This window comes from Rhinopithecus roxellana, chromosome 4 (genome assembly GCF_007565055.1).
Source record: "Rhinopithecus roxellana isolate Shanxi Qingling chromosome 4, ASM756505v1, whole genome shotgun sequence".
In the NCBI taxonomy this organism is placed as follows: Eukaryota; Metazoa; Chordata; class Mammalia; order Primates; family Cercopithecidae; genus Rhinopithecus; species Rhinopithecus roxellana.
The window spans coordinates 168,104,686-168,124,482 of NC_044552.1; positions in this window are offsets into that span (position 1 = coordinate 168,104,686).

Genomic DNA, 19,797 nt, shown 5'->3' on the forward strand with positions numbered 1-19,797 from the left:
CTTTATCATCAGGTTGATGCAATTTAAGGTGGTGTGCCTTAGTTATAAATAAGTTTATTAATACTTACTTATATTATTTGCATGTGTTTCCTTTTTACAAGTCTAATCCATTTGAAATTTAAGATGAATATAATGGAAAGTTGAGTCCAATTTTATGTTTTTATTTTCCAAGTCACTATCTAATTGTGCAAACATAATTTATCAAATAGTTCATTATTTATTTCCTCAGGGATTTAAGATGTATGGCACACTTGGCATATACTAAATTTCTATACATGCATAGTTCTATTTCTGAACATTCTCTCTTCTGTTTAAGAAGAGTTTAAGCATGATATTTTTACAACTTGTTTTAATATCAAGAAAAGGAAGTCCTTATTCATTGCTTTTTTCATGACATTTATTTTTACACAATATAAATTCTATTTTTCTAACCCAAGAAAAAAATGCGTAGAATATTTCACTGGGATTGTCTGAAGTTTATATAATTAATTTAGAAGAACTGGAATATTTATAATGATCATTTATACTATCTAAGAACCAGAAATATATTTTTATTTGTTCATTTTACAAGTATTTAAATTGATTTATTATATGTGTATTGAATATTTTTTATTAAATTAATTCCTAAACCTAAGTGTATTTCTAAATACATATTTATAATTCTTATAAAGATTTCTTTAGTTATTATCTGTTGATATAAGACTATCTTTTATATTTATATTATATCTTGCTAACTAATTAACTTATTTTATTGTATTTTTATTTATTTTAAATGCTCTTTGGCTTCCAAATCATGTTATTATGCTACCTGCCCCTGGAAACAGTTTTACCTCTCTGTGTCCAATTTTGTTCTTACGTATTGTCTACTGTATGCAATACAAGTCAGGTTTCCTGATTTGCTGTACTTAGTTAAAAATAAATGCCTAAATGTTTCTTTTTTATAAGTAGAATGATGACTTTGGCAGTTGTTATATGTAACATATAACATATAATTTGCTATAGTGTATAAAATATATAATGTATACCTAATAAAATCAGTATCATTCATAAGTATATTTTAAAATATCATTTATTTTATTTTATTTTTTATTCCATCATTGTTTTTAACAGAAATGAATATTACATTTTGTTAATACTTTTTAAGGATACACAAAAATAAGTTTATGGTTTTCTTTCTCTTTAGATCTATTCATGTGGCTGATTACATTAATGGATTCCTTATTATTAAGCCAAACTTGAATTCCTATAATAAATTATATTTGGTTAAATTGCATATTTCTTAATGTGTTTTGGAGTGTTGGATTCATTTTGCATGTATTATATGTGGATATTTAAATTGAAATTTAAAATTGAAATTTTAAAGAGACTGCTCTTTTTTTGTTACATTGTGGTAACATACAAATGTCTACATATAAATGTTATACTTGCTTCAAATATAACTTGAAGTTTTTCTTACTATATGTTCTGACTCACTTTAAGTGGCATATTTTTCTGCAATTTTAATAAGATTCTTTTATGAAAGTGTCTGAGTCATTTGTTTATCATGTTGACCTTTAAATATTTTCTCTTTCTTCTGTGAGAATTGGTCTTTTAAGCTTAAAATTATATGCTTTTTAGTATCTCCATAACTTCCCTCACTTACACAGCTATATTTTTACTTATATTTATTGACTTCACATTTATTATGGCTGTGTTTTCACCTCTATTTTCTTCTCTTGACTGGGACTTTTTCCAAGACCAGAATCATTTACATCTGCTTATCTAACACTAGGACAACATGAACGCAATAGACATGTGAACAATAATCACATTGTGTCATTACTTAATATTATTTTATTTATTTTGATTTTAATGAAATTATTTTTAAAGCAGATACCATTTGTATATTGTTTGCAATTTCTAACATAATCCCTAAACATACCAATTGTTTATATTATGGCCTTTTATAAAATTAAAGGACTAAATGAATCTTTTACAAAATTTCAAAAATTAACATGAATTAAACATAACATTAAGACTCATTTTATTTCCCTATTCCCAAAAAGAGTAGCTCATAAGATGTAGGTTTTATTGGTACTATTACTAGAACTAATGTTTAGTTGTTCTGCAATAAAAATTTCTTTCTTTTAGCTAAAAATTTTTAATACATGTGTTTAAAAATTTGAAATGAAGTAGAATATATTGTGTTGAGTTTATCACTGATAAGTGAAAAATTTTTAGAATCTTTTGCTGAGGTACTCAGTGATTCATAAAACTAATATATCTATTATGAAAGGAAATAAAAATATAAATGTTTTGTACTATTGACTATAATTCTGGGCAAAGTTGTTGTCTTCCTAAAGATGGTGGCCCAGTGTATAGAAAAACTGAAGATATTTATAAGATGTCAAATTAACAGATCTAAATAAAAACTTCCAAAGACATTAATAACAGCTGTGATTTAACATTTTTTGAGCTATTACATTCTCTCCACAGAAACGTGTGTTATGGCAGCTACTGCAGGGAGTTCTATTGCAGTTGACCACAGGAAATCAAAAGTAAAGAAAGTTGCTATTTTTTTAGCTAGAAACTAAATATTTGCAAGACATTATATGATATGAGGTGCTGAAATACATTTAGGAAGTATTGTGAACCTTATATTCAATACAAACAAGAAATATACTGTATTTATGTCAGCCTTAGCATTCTCTTATAATATGTTGTGTAGCAAATTATGGATAATTGTGGAGCAACCAAGTTAAACTATTTTCAAAAGGAAATTCACATTCCAAATTGTTGTCAGGAACAAACTTTAATTTAAAATAAGTAATTTTTGTCCGTAGTGTGTACTTGATATGATTTGGCTCTGTGTCCCCACCCAAATCTCATCTTGAATTGCACTCCCATAATTCCCTTGTGTTGTAGGAGGGACCCGATGGGAGATAATTGAATCATGGGGACACTTTCTCCCTTTCTGTTCTCGTGGTAGCAAGTAAGTTTCACGATATCTGATGGTTTGATAAGGGGAAACTCATTCCACTTGGCTCTCATTCTCTCTCTTGCTGCTGTCATGTAAGAAGTGTCTTTCATCTTCTGCCGTGATGTTGAGGGCTTCCTAGCCATGTGGAACTGTAGGTCCATTAAACCTCTTTCTTTTTTAAATTGCTCCATCTCAGGCGTGTCTTTATCAGCAGCATGAAAATGAACTAATACAGTACTCAAATCATTAGATGCTTACATTGTATTACTATGCTTCCAGAAAGTAGCATACACTCTCCATTTGCCTATTAATGAGGTGAGTCTTACTAATGCTGAAAGAAGTGACTCTTATTACTAAGTCATGGGTCAATTTGGGACAGTTTATTTTAAAAGTATGTTTGACTGAAGTGTATCAATGACATATGTCATTAGTATTGTATAGAAAATGTCATTGTCACTGAAATAAGCCTATGGTTTTTACTTTGTTTAGATATAATCGTATGCTTTGTCCCTTGACTTTTTGTAGGTTCTTTGTATTTGACAATTGAGACAAATCACAATATGTGCCCCTATGCATACAAACCCATACCCATAAAATAACCGTGGCCTATTTTACCTTATAACTAAAATATCAATCATAGTTTTTCTTTCTGACTGTTTAATATTTTTCCTCTGGTATCCTCATATTTCATATAAAAATAACCTAGTAGGAATAATTGTTTCTATTTTGGGGGAAAGGGGTAGAAATGAAAAATGTATGAATTGGGTTCATTATTAATTTCACATTTTGGGAAATTGTAAATTTTTCTCAAACAATTTGAGAATAAGATGTACCAAGGAGAGGTGGAGCAAGCTTCCCAAAAGAAGCCTCCATCAATTGTCCTTTGTAACACCAAATTGAATAACTATCCACACAAAACAAGTACCTTCATAAGAACCAAAAATAAGGAGAGTGGTCACATTAGCTCGTTTTAACTTCATATTACTGAAATAGGCACAGGAGAGAGTAGGAAAAACAGTCTTGAATTGCCAATGCCACCTGTCCCTAATGCCCTGGCAGTGGCATATGACATGAAGAGGGAATCTGTGCACTTGTGGAGGGAGAGTCCACTGATTATGGGACTTTGCAGTGGAACTCAGTGTTGCCACAGTGGAAAGCAACACTGGGAAGAACCCAGTTAGTGTCCACAGAGGCAGTATTTAGACCAGTTCTAGCCAGAGAGGAATCACACATCTCAGTGGTCAGAACCCGAGTTCCTGCAAACCTCACCAACACAGACTAAAGTTCTTTGCGGGGTCTGAATAAACTTGCAGTTTAGACCACAAGGACTGAAATTCTTGCTTTTTATTAAAGGGACATAGAGGGGCTGAATAGATGAAAAAGAAAGACCCAATGATCTGTTGCTTACAAGATATACATTTCACCTAAAAAGATATACATAAACTAAAAATAAAGGGATGGAAAAAGACATTTTATGCCAATGTAAACTAATAAAGAACAGCACTAGCTATGCTTGTATCAGAGATAATAGATGTCATGAAAAAAACTTTTAGGAAGAGACAGATTTCATTATATAATGATTAAGGGGTCAATTCAGCAAGAGAGTATAATGATTGCAATTATTTAAGCACTCATCACTGGAGCACTCAGAAATACCAAAAAAAAAAAAAAAAAAAAAATAGAATTAAAGAGAGAAAGATAGACCTCAATACAATAATAGTTGAAGACTTAAACACCCTACTTTCAGCATTGGAAAGATGTTCCAGAAGGAAAGACAACAAAGAAACATTGGACTTAAGCCATACTATATAAAACATGGACCTAATAGATATTTGTAGAATATTTAATGCAGCAGCTGCAGAATATACATTCTTATCCTGAACACATGGATCATTCTTAAGGATAGACCATATGTTAGGTCACAAAATAAGTTTTAAAACATTTTTTAAAATGAAATAATATCAGACAACTGACCACAAAGGAATAAAACTAGAAATCATTAACAAGAGGAATTTTGGAAATTATATGAACACACAAAAATTAAACAATATGCTCTTGAATGGCCAGTGGGTCAATAAAGAAATTAAGAAGAAAATTGAAAAAGTCTTGAAACAAATAATAATGGAAACACAACATATCAAAACATATAAGATAGAGTGGAAATACTACTAAGTGGGAAATTTATACTCATAAAGGTCTACATCAAAAAATTAAAAAATGCAAATAAATAACCATGAATGTTGAATAACTAGAAAAGATAGCAAAGTGAACCCAAAATTACTAGAAGAAAGGAAATAAAGATCAGAGAGAAATAGATGAATTTGAAATCAAGAAAACAATGCAAAACATCTAAAAAACCACAAGTGGGATTTTGGAAAAGATACAAGTGACAAACTGTTACCCAGACTCTGGAAGAAATTTTTAAAAAGACCCTAATAAATAAAATCAGAGATGATAAAAGCAATATTACAACTGATACTGCTGAAATACAAAAGATCATTAGTGGCTACTATGAGCAACTATATACCAATAAATTGCAACATCCAGAGGAACGGAATAAAGTTCTATATATAAAACAAACCAAGATTGAAGCATGAAGAAAATCCAAAACCTAAACAGACCAATAACAAGTAACAAGATTGAAGCTTTAATAGTAAGTCTCCCAGTAAAGAAAAGCCTGGGATCAAACGGCTCCACTGCTTAATTCTGCCAAATATTTAAAGAATAAATAATATAAATCCTACTCAAACTGTTCTGAAAAATAGAGAAGAAAACACTTCCAAACTAATTCTTTGAGGCCAATGTTATCTGACACAAAAACCAGACAAAGGCACATCAAAAAAGAAACCTAAAGGCCAATATCTCTGATGAATACTGATATCAATATTCGTATATCAATATGAATATCACATATCAATATCCTCAACAAAATACTAGCCAGCTGAATTCAACAACACATTAAAAAGATTATTCACCATGACCAAATAGAATTTATCCCAAAAATGCAAAGATGTCTCAACATATGCAAATCAATGAATGTGACACATCATAGTAACAGAATGAAGGGCAAAGTGATATGATTCTTTCAATTGATGCTGAAAAAGCATTTGATAAAATTCAACATTCTTCATGATAAAATCCCTCAAAAAACTGGGTATATAAAGAATATACCTCCAAATAATAAAAGTCACATATGACAAACTCACTGCTGGTATCATACTGAATGGCAGAAAACTGAAAGTCTTTCTACTAAGATCTGGAACATGACAAGGATGCCTACTTTCATTATTGTTGTTCAACACAGTACTGGAGGACCTAGCTGTAGCAATCAAGAAAGAGAAAGAAATAAAGGACATCCAAATTGGAAAGAAAGAAATCAAATTATTCTTGTTTACAGGTGATATGATCTTCTCTCCGGAAAAATTAAAGACTTCACGAAAACTATTGTCAATACTTGCCATGGGCCTAGATCAGACTCAGAGATGTGCTGGCTTGAGGTGAGACAAAACAAATACCCAGCTGTGACGACTATGCAGAGACCACTTGTGCTTGATAAAAGGACAGGGAAGAATAAATGGGACTTTGTGTTGCAACTTGGGTACCAGCTGGACCACCATGAGGTAGAGCATTGAAGGGGCTCTTGGGGTCTCGAATACAAGGCCTTCATAGTTGGATGAAATTTCCGAACCTGTCCTGGGCCAGAGGGGAGCCTACTCCCTGAAGCGTGAGTTCCAGGCATGGCAGCATTAACTACAACCTGACTGAAGAGCCCTTGGGCTTTACATGAACATTAGTGGTGGCCAGGCAGAATCTTCCATGGGCTGGTGGTGGTAGTGGCCACAAAGAAAGACTCCTCTGCCTGTGGAAAAGATAGAGAAGAGTGGTAGGGACATTGCCTTGTGGCTTGGGTACCAACTCAATAGCAGTAAAATAGAGCACTAAGTAGAATTCTAAGGTTTTCACCTCCAGGCCCTGGCTCCAGGGTTGGGGGCATATCTGGACCTCCCAAGGGCCCAGGGGAATTTGCCACTCTAAATGAAAAGACACAAACCTGGCTGTCTAAGCCACCTGCTGATTGTAGAGTCCAAGGGCCTTAATTAAACATAGATGGTAGCCAAGTAGTTGATACTGTGGGCCTTGAGCAAGACCCAGTGCTGTGCTGGCTTTAAGTGTGACCCAGTGCATTCCCAGTGGTAGTAGTCACAGGGGTTCTTATGTCACCCCTCACATAGCTGCAGACATCTCAGTACACAGAAAAACACTACACTTCCTTTACAGAAAATAAAGGTGAGAACAAGTGTGTCCACATGGTAATTCGTGTAATTTTTCCAAATCTTATCCAGGGCCACCAAAGTGTTACCACTACAAGTCTGCAAGACACACTGGTACTGGGTTTGAGGTGTTCCCTAATGGAAATATGGCTGCAGCGACCGGCAACTTAGACAACAACACCCAAGACCCTTCAAATACTTGGAAAGCCTTCCCAAGAAGAGAGAGTACAAACAAACCCAATTTATGAAGACTGCAATAAATAATTAAATCTTCAATGACCAGACACTGATGAATATTCACAAGCATCAAGACTATCTAGGAAAACATGACTCCACCAAACAAATCAAATAAGGTGCTAGAGACCAATCCCAGAGAAAAGGAGATGTGTGATCTTTAAGACAGATAATTCAAAATAGTTGTTTTGAATTATCTTGAATTTGATCGAGGAAATTCAAGAAACTCAGTGAAACTCCAGATAACACCGAGAAGAAATGCAGAATTCTGTCAGATGAATTTAACAAAGAGTGAAATAATTAAAAAGAATTAAGCAGAAATTCTGGAGTTGAAAAATGCAATTGACATGCTGAAGAATGAATCAGATTCTTAAGAGCAGAATGGGTGAAGCAGAAGAATTAGTGAACTTCGGTACAGATTATTTGAAAACGCACCATCAGAGGCGATGTACTAGTCCATTCTCACACTGCTACAAGGAAATATCCAAGACTTGGCAATTTACAAAAGAAATAGGTTTAATTGACTCACAATTCTGCATTGCTAGGGAGACCTCAGAGGGAAACTTACAATCAGGCAGAAGGCAAAGGAGAAGCAGGCAACTTCTTCACAGGGTGGCAGGATGGAGTGAGTGCTAGCAGGGGAAATGCCAGATGCTCACTAATAAAAAAAAAAAAAAAAAAAATTCAGGCCAGGCATGGTGGCTCATGCCTGTAATCCTAGCACTTTGGGAGGCAGAGACGGGCGGGTCACCTGAGGTCAAGAGTTCGAAACCAGCCTGGCCAATATCGTGAAACCCTGTCTCTGCTAAAAATACAAAAATTAACCCGGTGTGGTGACACGTACCTGCAATCTCAGCTACTCAGGAGGCTGAGGCAGGAAAATGACTTGAGCCCAGGAGGCATAGGTTGCAGTGAGCCATCGCCACTGCATTCTAGCCTGGGGAACAGAGTGAGACTCTGTCTCAAAAAAAGCCAAAAAACAAAAAATACTATCAGAACAGCATGGGGGAAACTCCCCCCATGCTCCATGCTCCAATTACTTCCACCCTGGCCCTGCTCTTGACACATTGGGATCAAGGGAATAATGGGGATTACAATTCAAGATGAGATGTTGGGTGGGGACAGAGTAAATGCAGAAAGAATAAAACATAATGGATCACCCCTAAAAGATCTAGAAAGTAGTCTCACAAGGGCAAATCTAAGAGTTTGGGGGCTCAAAGAGGAAGTCAAGAGAGACATGGGGTAGAAAGTTTATTCAAAGGGATAGTAACACCAAGCTTCCCAAATCTAGAGAAAGATATCAATATTCAAGTACAAGAAGGGTACAGAATAGCAAGCAGATTTACCAAGAAAAGACTACCTCAAGGTATTTAATAATCAAACTCCCAAAGATCAAGGGTAAGCAAAAAATCCTAAAAGCAGCAAGAGACAAGATACAAAGAACAGACAAAGGAGCTCCAACACATCTAGTAGCAAACTTTTCAGTGAAAAACTTGCAAGACAAGAGAGAGTGGCATGATATAGTTAATGTGCTGAAGGAGAACTAGAATAGTGTTAATATATACAGTGAAAATATCCTTCAAACATGAAGGAGAAATGAAGACATTTCAATGTGAACCAAGGCTGAGGGATTTAATCAACACCAGACCTGTCCCATAAGAACTCTTAAGGGACTTCTTCAATTTGAAAGAAAAAGACATTAATGAGCAATCAGAAATCATGTAAAGGTACAAAACTCACTAGTAATACGAAGTATACAGAAAAACAGAATATTACAACATGTAACTATGCTGTGTAAACGACTCATACTTGGGTAGAAAGACTAAAAGGTAAAGTAATCAAAAATAATAACCTCAACATTTCAAGACCTACACAGTACAAAAATATACAAATAGAAACAACAAAGAGTTAGAAAGCATGGGAAAGTTAATGTGTGGATTTTTTATTAGTTTTCACTTAGCTTATCTGTTAGTTTGTTCCTTTATGCAATCAGTGTAAGTTGTCTTCAGTTTAAAATCATGTGCTATATTATTTCCATGCTTCATGACAATCTGAAATCAAAAGATACACAAGATATATGCAAAAAATAAAAAGTAAGAAATTAAAACATTCCACCAAAAAAAAAAAACCACTAAAAGGAAGTCAGGAAGGAAGGAATGAATAAAAGTAAGACCACAAAACAACCAGAAAAACAAATAGCAAAATGTGAGGAATAAATCCTTATTTATCAATAATAACATCAAAAGTACATGGATTAAACTCTCCAATAAAAAGGCATAGAGTGATTGAGTGGATAAAAAAAAAACAGTCTGATGCCTACAAAAAACATACTTCACCTATAAAGACAAACGTAGACTGAAAATAAAGGAATGGAAAAAGATATTTCATGGACATGAAAAGAGCAGGGGCAGATACAAGACGATAAGATATAAGAATATCTAGTCCTGCTCTTACATTAAGTAGATGTAAGATACCCTTGAATATAATCCTATTCTTATATGAAAATATAAGAATATCTACTTCTGCTCTTTTATCTACTCTGCTCTTACATCTACTCCCGAAAAACACAGATACCAAGGCAAAAACTATACAAAGAGACAAAGAAGCTAATTATTTAATTTATAAAAGGATTGATTTAGCAAAAGGATATAAAAATTGTAAATACATGGATGGATCCAACAATGGAGCACCCAAATATATAAAGCAAATATTAATGCTAATGAGAGAAACAGATCTCAATACAATGATAATAAAAGTAATATATGACAAACCTACAGCTAGTATCATACTTAATATTGAATGGGGAAAAACTGAAAGTCTTTCCTTTCCTCTAAGATCTGGAACAAGGGAAGGATGCCCAGTTTCACTACTGTTATTCAACACAGTACTCAAAGTCCTGGCTACAACAATCAGAGAAGAGAAAGAAATAAAGGGCACCAAATTGGAAAGACAGGAATCAAATTATGCTTGTTTTCAGATGATATAATCTTATATTTGGAAAAACCTAAAGACACGACCAAAAATCTATTAGAACTGATAAACAAATTCAGTTTGCAGATACAAAATCAACATACAAAAATCAGTAGCATTTCTGTATGACAACAGTGGACGATCAGAGAAAGAAATCAAGAAAGTAATCCCTTTTACGATAACCACACAGAAAATTAAATACCTGGGAGCAAATTTAACCAAAGAAGTGAATGATCTATAGTATAAAAACTGTAAAACATTTATAGAAGAAATTGAATAGAATGATGCTTGCCAGAGGCTGGGCAGGGTAGTGGGATGGAGTGGGGTTAAGTGGAGGCAATAAATGGGTTCAAAAATATAGTCAGATAGGCTGAATCAGAGCTAGCATTTGATAGCACAACAGGGTGATTATAGTCAATAATTTATTGTACTCATAAAAATAATTAAAAGTAGAACTGGATTGTTTGTAGCACAAAGAAAGGATAAGTGCTTGAAGTTATGGATACCCTATCTACTCTGATATGGTTACTAAATATCATATGCCTGCATCAAAATATCTCATGTATCCCATAAATATATACACTTACTGTGTACCCACAGAAATGAAACATAATTTTTTAAGAAACTAATACATTTTGTGAATGAAAAATAAACCTCAAAAATTAAAAAAATAGAATAACATGTACAAAATGTAGCAAAATTTGCAGGAGTTTTTACAACTTTTCTATAGCATGTAAACATTTGTTGAAAAGAGTAACCATGATTCAATTATTTCATTATTACAGGTTGTAAAAAATAATATTGTTCAACTTACGTTCAACATGCCTTATGTTCAAGGTAATATGCCAATTAGCATAAATCAATGTATCAAGGGGAAACATTTTCATTCCTCTAACATATATACATTAATTCTCCATAATTTAAAGAATCACCTTAGGAAAAGCAATAAATTAGAAAAATGCAAAGCAATGAAGAAAGATTTGTTAATACTTTAACCTTTAATCATTTTAGCTTGAATAAATTTAAATAAATAAATTTTATCTGACGCCCCTTATTTGTCTACAAGCTCTACATTTAAAACAGATATTTATCTTGTTTGATATTAATATGCACATAAAATGTACTAGAGAAAATAGCACATTAAGTGTAATTTCATAGATTAACTAGAATAATTTTGGAAGTATAAGTTTTTTGGGGGTTTCTCTTGGATGTCTAATTCCTTTCTGAATGTTTTAGGAGGAAAAGAGAGATTAACGTGCTTTCTTGTGTTATGACTAATAGTTAAATCTAAATTTGAACTCCCATGATTAATGGAAATTAGAATTCATAATATCAAGTTAATTTCATATTAATAAACTAGAAAAAATGCACTATTAATCTACATAAACCCTTAGTAATTCCATAGCAATTTACATTTTGAAGTCTAATTTTCATATATGGTTTAGTACAGCAGTTATGAAACTTTTTCTCTTGGCTCTGGGTCAAATTTTCCTTTTCATTTATATGTATTTAAGGTTCTGATTATCCACTGGACATTATAAATGATGTATTTTTGAAACTCTGGATTTTGTTATATTCCTTTGGAGGAATTTGAGTTTATTTCTAGCAGGCAGCCAAGTTATTAGATTTCCTGGCGCTTCTAGGAACTTGGTGCAGGGCTTCATTAGATAGTATTTGGATTGGCCTGTTCTTTTCCTGTTGCTTTTTGTTTCTGTCCAAATTTGCATTTGATAGTAAGTTTATGTTGCCTTTAATAAATAAGGAATATTTCCTCTCCTGTTCACTGAAATATGTATGAAAGATTGAAAGTCTGGTAGAACTATCTCTACATCTGGACCTTGTGATTGCTTGTGAAATATTTTTTGTCTAATTCTGATTCTTCTTATTTGTGGAAATGTTAGAGGGACAGTCCATGTTTTGTTAAAACATATATCTTTATTATTATCATCACAATTTCCTTCAATTTTTTCTGTTTGCTATAGAACTTTGCCATGTTTTAAATCTGTTTATATGTAATTATGACCCCCTTCCATTCTTAATGTTGTTTATTTATATCTTCTCCTTTATTCTTTATTAATTTCACCAGAAGATGTTCTACTTTAGTATATCCCATGGGAATTCTGGAATAGAATAGTTTGCAATGAATGAGTTACAGTCATATGTGATAAGATACAGATCCACACTTAACTTGGAGATGGGGAGGGCCAGCAGTGCCGAGCTATTTGCCTTTAGGCCTTGAGCAGCATTTTCAGTTAACCTCTGTATGCTGTAAACTTACGTAGTTTTTCAGTTTGCTTTTCAAGGAGCAAAAATATTCTGGAAGCACGAGTTTATTTTCATTAATTTTTTCAAATAATAAAATTTTGAATTTGTTAATAGCAAAATAAGATATGCAAATATCAAATAAATACAAAATATATGCAGCTGTTTTATTCTTCAATTAAAAGGAATAAAAATTATACCAAAACAAACTTTTTAGAATGGCTACTTTTTTTTAAAAAAAGGACAATATGAAATATGGATGAAGAGGTAGAACACTTTGACTTTTTATATAATAATGGTGGGTAGTTTACAATTTTACAACCATTTATTAAAGACTTTGGTATTTTTGAAAATAATATGAAACTTATACTGTATCTTACTGTTTCTATTCCTACATATTTGAGAAAAGGACATGAAACAAATGTCCAAAAACAAATACTTGTGTGGAATATTCTCAGCAGCTTTATTTATAGTAATCAAAAACTAAAAAAAAAAAAAACCATCTTGAAGTGATTATGTAAACAAATTGTGATATAGCATACAAGAAAATAAAAGAACTAAAAATAAAAAATTATACATTTTTTAAACATAAAGGAATCTCAAAAACATTATGTATAGCAAAATAATTCGGAAACAAAGTGTATGTATTGCATGATGCTCTTTATATGAAATATGAGAACAGGCTATGCTAAGGGAAATCAGAACAGTGGTTGCATCTAGTGCTTATGCAGAGTTTGACAGGATAGATGACAAGAGATATGTCTAGAGTAATGAAAATGTTGAATGAGATAACAGTCACAGAGATGTACGTGGTAGTCCTCGCAATGAGATAATGGTCACAGAGATGTATAAGGTAGTCCTCACTTAGTATGGTAGTGAGGGACCATTCAAGCTGAAACCTTGCAAAGCATTGTTAATAATCCATTGGAAATGTATTATTATTTTGTGACTTGTGAAACTTTTAGTTAAAACATTAGAAACTCTTACTTTCTGTTATAAATGTTCAGGAAAACAGAAATAAAACTAGTATTTATTTAGAACACTCAAACATTAGAAACATTGAGAATTAAAGTGTTTTCTTTTTTAATTTTCTTTTAAGTTCAGGGGTATATTCTCAGGCTTGTTACATAAGTAGACTTGCGTCATGGGGGGAGATGTACAGATTATTTCAGCATCCAGGTATTAAGCCTCATATCCACTAGTTATTTTTCCTGATCCTCTCCCTCCTTCCACCCTCCCTGCTCTGATAGGCTCCAGTGTGTGTCCATGTGTTCTCATCATTTAGCTCCCACTTATAAGTGAGAACATGTGGTATTTAGTTTTCTGTTCCTGTGTTAGTTTGCTAAGCATAAGGGCCTCCAGCTCCATCCATGTCCCTGCAAGGGACATGATCTCATTCTTTTTATGGTTGCATAGTATTTCATGATAATTAAGAGTAGTTTGAATGGTGCTTGCCTTCTTCTATTCATGAGTGAGCATTTTCTACATGTGTATGAGAATTATACTTCTTCATAAGTTTGGAATCATTTTGAAAATTTAATATTTGTGCTTTTATATTTTGAAAAGTTCTTTAGTATAAAGTTTTCCTAGCATCACTTTCTCTGGGGCATCTGCAACCTTTCATTACAACTACTTCCTTAATTTACTTTAATAAGTTCACCTTTACTAAGATAAGTCTTCATAACTAGGTAAGGCTTCATTGAATGGTGGCATAGCATTGCCACAATCATTATTTATTCTATAATTCCATCTACATTCTGTTCAAATTTCACTTCCAGTATTTTCAGTTTTAATATTTGCTGCAATTACTTCTTGGTTGGAAAATTTGATATTTTATTTTATTTATTTATTTATTTATTTATTTATTTATTTATTTATTTAGAAATGAAGTCTCACTCTGTTGCCCAGGCTGGAGTGCAGAGGTGCAATCTCGACTTACTGCAACCTCTGACACTTGGGTTCAAGCGATTCTCATGTCTCAGCCTCCCAAGTAGCTGGGACCATAGGGGCCTATCACCACGCCTGGCTAATTTTTGTATTTTTAGTAGAGACAGGGTTTTGCCATGTTGGCCAGGCTGGTTTCGAACTCCTGACTTCAGGTGATCTGCCTGCTTTGGCCTCTCAAAGTGCTGGGATTACATGCGTGAGCCACTGCTCCCAGCCTGATATTTTATTTTATTTTTCTGTATTGTAAAATGTCACATGATTCACCACTGGGAGAAAAAAAGGCAATATAACTATGTGCTTTCCTACCTGTTGACGGATTGAATAACAGACTGCAGTAACCAGTCATCAATAGACACTGAAATAAGTGATGTGATTGGAAAATGATCATGTTGCTCATCTGTGATTTGTGGACTAAAGAAATAGTGATGTTAGTGCTCTTGGCAATTATTTGCAGTTAATATACTATGGTAACTTAAATTTGAATTATGTTGTCAGGAGCCTGGTATCTGAAAATGTTTCATATGGAAAACATGCAAAGTTGAGGGCAGCCTATATTTGTTAATACTATTTTATTTATTTATTTTATTTATTTTGAGACAGGGTCTCGCTCTGTCACTCAGGCTGGAGTGCGGTAGCACAATCACGGCTCACTGTAGCCTTGACTTTCTCAGGCTTAGGTGATTCTCCCACTTCAGCCTCCTGAGTAGCTGAGACTATAGGTGCTATTTTTAGAAATATTTTTTCCAGAGATGCGGTTTTGCCATATTGCCTAGACTGGCCACCACAACTGGCCTTTGTTAATACTTTAAAACATTAAGGTATTCAAGTACGTGTAACCTATGTATAAATCAGTTTTTACCAATTACATTTCAGAAACAAATAAATATCTTTAAGTATTTTCAGAAACGTCTTTTATTCCTTTGTCTTTTATACATGTATCTTTAGAGTATATATAGCATACAGGACAGGGCTGAATATGATGTTTCAAAGAAATTATACAATTCTGATTCGTTCACAAAATTATCACTCTTAGAAACATTTTTATGACTTGGTCGTTACACAGTCTGTAACATGCAATCCAGAACTGTAAACACAATGTTTCAAAGAAATAATAATATCTTGACTTTTTTCATGAAAGGAGAGCTTAAAGAATCATCTCTTATACATGTAGTTTATACAATGTAATACATGGAACACAAAGTAATGAACACAATGTTCTACAGAAATAATACTTTTTTCTTGTATAACTGAAACTTTATACCCATTGAACAGTAGTTCCTCATTTAACCCTGAAAGTCATCATTCTACTCATTGTTTCTATGAGTTTGACTATTTTAAATAACTCATATAAGTAGAAACATGTAGAAGCTTTGTTGTGCAGAAGTTTTTTATTTTGATATAGCCTCACTTGCTATTTTTGCTTTTGTTTCCTGTATTTTTGGTATCATATCAAAAAAAATCTCTATCCAGATAACAATCATGAAGGTTTTCACCTATTTTTTCTAGAAATGTTATAGATTCAGATCTTACATTTAAATACTTAATTCAATTTAAGTTGATTTTTGTACAGTGTAAGAAAAGGGTACGATTTTATTATTTTGTGTATTATTTTGTGCATGAATATACAGTTTCCCCAGTACCATTTGTTGAAGAGACTATTCTTTTTCTATGTGAATTTTTGACATGCCTGTCAGAGATCTGTTGCCCAATATGGGTGGGTTTATTTCTGGAATCCCTAGTCTGTTCCATTGGTCTATGTCTGTTTTGAGGACAATAAAACAGCCATAAGTGGTAAACACAGTATTATATTATTTTAATCCTGTAACTTTGTAATACATTCTGAAATCAGAAAGTATGAGGTCTCTAGCTGTGTTGTACTTTCCCAAAATTTCAGGGCTTCCCAAAAGTCCTGAAATGACTATTCAGGGTCTTGTGGTTTCGTATGAATTTTAGAATTTTTTCCTCATTTCTATAAAAGAAAATGCCACTTAGATTTTGATAGGGATTGCAATGTATCTGTAAATTGCTTTGGGTAGTATGGACATTTTAAGAAATTAATTTTTCCAATCTATGAACATTAAGGGCTTTCCATTTGTTTTTGTCTTTTTAATTACTTTCATTGATGTTGTATAGTTTTTTATGTATGTTACTTACCTCCTTGATTATGTTTATACCTAATAATTTATCCTTTTTGATGCTACTGTAAATGAAATTGCTTCTTAACTTTGTATTCAGATAGTTCATTATTATTGTATAGGAATACAACTGGTGTTTGCATGTTCATTTTGTATCCTGTAACTTTGCTGAATTAATTAGTTCTAAAAGATTCTTGTAGGGATTTTTAGACATAAGATCATATCATTTGAAACAAAGATAATTTTACTTTTTTCCCAATTGGTATGTCTCTCATCTCTTTTTCTTGCCTAATTGATTTGGCTCCAATTTCCAGTACTATGTTGAACAGAAATCACAAGTGTTGACATCCTTACTTTGTCCTGGATCTGAGAGCGAATGTTTTCAATTCCTTACTGGTAACTATGATCTCTGCCAGTTTCATGAGCACTCTGTTTGAGCCTGCCCCTTGGGCACCACACTGAAAGTTTGGGACACTGGAAGCATGCTCTACTTCCTTTTTCTCAAGAGGGAGAAATCATAAGTCAAGGCAATTTTGATCAGCATGTTGTTGTGCTGACTTGGGGAGGGTTGCTGTGGATAAAATAAAATTGTTCTTCTTTCCAATGTGTTTTGTTTCAGTTTTGTGCTCATCTGAAGTACTGTAACTTCTTACTTGGATTCGAAACCTTCCATAAAGTTATTGGCTCATGATATTTATATGATCGATTGAGGTCTGGGACTTTCTATTCTACTATCTTGCTGAAGCTACTCTTCTACATATTTTTAAATAAAGAAACAAAAGTATAATTTCTGGTAGAAAATACAATAAAAATGTTTCAATTGTTTAAAATAATTAAATTAATTAATTGTCTTAGTGAGAGTTTAGAAATGTGGCTGAACAAAAACTATGAAGTAAAAATTAACTGGAATTCTACACACCGCTAATAAACAGAAAATGTAATTATAAATGGCATTCCATTTCCAATAACAATTAAAATATAATCTATGAATACATCTTTTAAGAGTACATATAATTCATAAATTCTATAATGAACTTTTTAAAAGAAATTGAAATCAACCTAAATATCATATTCACAAAGAGACACCATATCCTAGAAAAAAGACATGTTTGCAGATTGATCTCCATATTCAAAGCAATTTTAATAAATTTTAATCAATATCCTAAAAGTATTTTTCATGTAATTAGTAAGCTGATTCCAAAATTCAAATGCATAATCCAAGCCCAATAACAGCCAAAACACTATTAAGAGGTGAAAGAAAACTGAGGAAACACATCACACTCTATTTTGATACTATGTATGTAAGATATATTTATTTAAGCCAGGCCTGGTGGCTCATGCCTATAATACCAGCACTTGGAGAGGCCAAGGTGGGCAGACCACTTGACGTCAGAAGTTTGAGACCAGCCTGGCCAAAATGGTGAAACCCCATCTCTACAAAAATGCAAATATTAGCTAAACATGATGGCTCATGCCTGTAGTCCCATCTATTAGGAGGCCGAGGCATGAGAATTGCTTGAAATAGGGAGATGGAGGTTGCAGTGAGCTGAGAGCATGCCACTGTACTCCAGCCTGGGTGATAGAGTGTGACTGTGTCTCAAAAAATGATATATTTATTTAAAAAGTGTGGTAGAAGAGACAAATTAATAAATGGAACGGGATAGAAACCACATATATAGTCATGCTTATGTGAACAAATTACCTATATTAGATTGATCATAGCACACCACTGCAGCATGGTATGCAACTACTTGTTAAATAGTGCTAAGACAATTGATTATACACCAATTAAATTAATAGATACTTACATCCTATGTAAAAAGACTCCATTACAAATGGATTTAAATATAAAAAGCAAACTTTAATAAGACAGTATGGTAAAATATATATATAAGACTCTTGAGTAGCCAGATCCTTAAACAAAGTACAAATATTTTAATCATAAGCTTAAAAATGATATTTTGGTTACGTTAAAATTAAGAATTTCTGTTTATCAACAGATAAAAAAAACAAGCCACAAACTGGCAGAAGGTACTTGCTACATGTAACGACATCACAGACTACCAATATCAAAAACAGAAAGCCCTTACAAATCAATAAGAAATAAAACTCTTCAACATTAAAATGTTGGCAAAGGAGTTGCACAGGCATTTCCACAGTCAACTACTAATGACTTTTAAATAATGGAAAGATGTTTAATCTTGAATATTAAGAGAAATAGAAAGTACAGTAACAATGAAAAATATCTTTTACCATTATTACATGACCAAAAATTAAGAATTCTAAGAACACTAAGTATGGACAGGACATGTATAAATGCAACATGTTTGTGGGATATTACAAACTATAAAGGAGTACAACCACTTTGGGAAACAATTTTGAATTATCACATAAAATATATTATTCTTTCCGCCTACGAAACCAGCAGTTCTGCACTAAGCTATGTATCCTAGCAGAGATTCCCAACTAGCCTCCAGAGGCACACAGCTGTGCAGAAGCTAGTTTAAAGATGTGCTAGGAAAGCGATTCACATAGCACGAAGGATAGCTCAGCCTTGTCCCTTTACCTCAGAGTATGTCACATGGTCTGTGTACTGTAAGATGGTTAAAATTAGCGTTGATGAGAAGAGCAAAAACATAGAAGTGGCTTAAAATGGAAAACACATAAATAAATTGTGGTATATTTAAACAATAGCATGATCTGCAGCAGAGAAATAAATAAACCACAATATAAGCAACAATATATATGAGTCATATGAATAGTCCAGTGATGAGGAAAAGTACTCTGAGTACCAAATAACAAGCAAGCTAGAGAGTATATGCTTGTGTGTGTGGGTTTGCCTATGTATTCATATGTATATACGTGTGTATGTATAAAATCATGTTTCTAATGAACAGAATAATTACATAATATAATTATAGGATTTGTTTGTCTGAAAAAGTCATTATCTCTCCTTCATTTCTGAATGACAGCTTTGCTGGAGAAAGCATTTTTTTTTTTTTTTTCGGTTGGCAGATTT